General features: G+C 41.3%; 1 non-coding gene across 1 annotated transcript; it reads right to left on the reverse strand.

Moving 5' to 3' along the window:
- Positions 1 to 620: 620 nt before the first annotated feature.
- On the reverse strand, positions 621 to 727 carry LOC141662463 (small nucleolar RNA R71). Its single transcript, XR_012550579.1, has one exon. It is a non-coding gene; the product is annotated as a small nucleolar RNA R71 (small nucleolar RNA).
- Positions 728 to 1,375: the final 648 nt, after the last annotated feature.

A 1,375-nucleotide genomic window follows, 5' to 3' on the forward strand; every position in this document is an offset into this window, starting at 1 on the left:
GTGTTAATTTATAGTTACGTGCTTTCATCAGTGGTCGTTAAAGTTCATGACTCGAACATGTTACTTATTTGTTTCCTTGCATTATTTCAGTTACTCTAGCGAGGGTGTATGCATACGCGTTCGCGTACTTGTAAGATAACACGGGATAAAGCCGAGGAAGAATTGTGGTGGTTCGAAGGGACATTTTGATGAAAGAAAAGAAGGTAGAAGAAGAAGAGAAAATCGAGGAACAGCTTAGTAGAGATGGGTGATCAAAACAGAAATCTAAGGCTTGATGGACTATTCTCAGCCTAAGATTAAAGGACATTCAGTCAAGCATCATCAGGCCAGCCATCAGGAAAAATACTTTGAGATAAAGTCAAGCACGATTCAGATGATACAGATCTCAGTTAGTTTGGAGGTTCTCCTATTGAAGACAACATGCACATCAGGGATTTCATCGAGATCTACGACACTTTCAAATTCAATGATGTGATGAAGATGCTATCAAGCTAGACTTTTCCCATTCTCTGAGGGACAAAGCTAAGTGTTGGTTACATCTCTACCAGCAGTGTCTATCACCACTTGGGAAGACTTGCTCAAAAGTTGTCACTAAATTCTTCCCTATGGCAAAGGCTGTTGCAACAGGAATGCTCTTACTCAGTTTGCTCAGCAAACTGGAGAATCTCTGTGTGAGGCTTGGGAATCGATATAAGGAGATTCTAAAGAAGTTCCCACACCATGGCATACCCAATTGGATGATTATAATTGCTTCTATAATAGATTGGGTGCTACTTCTAGACCCATGCTTGATGCAGCATCAGGAGGAGCCTTGTGGGCTAAAAGCTACGATGAATCTTATGAACTTATTGAACTGATGGCTGCTAATGAGTACCAGGATCTTCCCAGAGATGACTCAGGAAAAGGTAGAGGAATTCTGGAGTTGGTGCCGCAATGCTATAGCTGCCCAACTTAAGGATTTGACGAGAAGGTGGACACTTTGGCTAATTATAGAGTTAATCATACGCTAGTGTCTGTGAGCTTTGTGCTGGTGCCCATAAGACTAATCAGTGCACAATTTAGTAGGAATCAGCTCAGTTTGTGAGCAACTTTCAGCATTCGCAGCAACCTGTGCCAACTACTTATCATCCCAACAACCGCAGATTATCCTAATTTCAGTTTGGAGCAACACTAGAATGTGGTTCAACAGCCTGATCAGCAGTATCCAGCTAAGCAATACAAACCCCTTAAGTATTCAAACAACCTCAAATGCACCGAGACAACAAACTCCAGCTGAACAAGCAAGAAAAATCTGAATTAGAGGAGTTGAAGCTAATGTGCAAAAGTCAAGCCATTTTATCAAGACCTTGGAAAATCAAATTGGTCAAATTGCCAA

Source organism: Apium graveolens, chromosome 5 (assembly GCF_009905375.1).
Source record: "Apium graveolens cultivar Ventura chromosome 5, ASM990537v1, whole genome shotgun sequence".
NCBI classification, from domain to species: Eukaryota; Viridiplantae; Streptophyta; class Magnoliopsida; order Apiales; family Apiaceae; genus Apium; species Apium graveolens.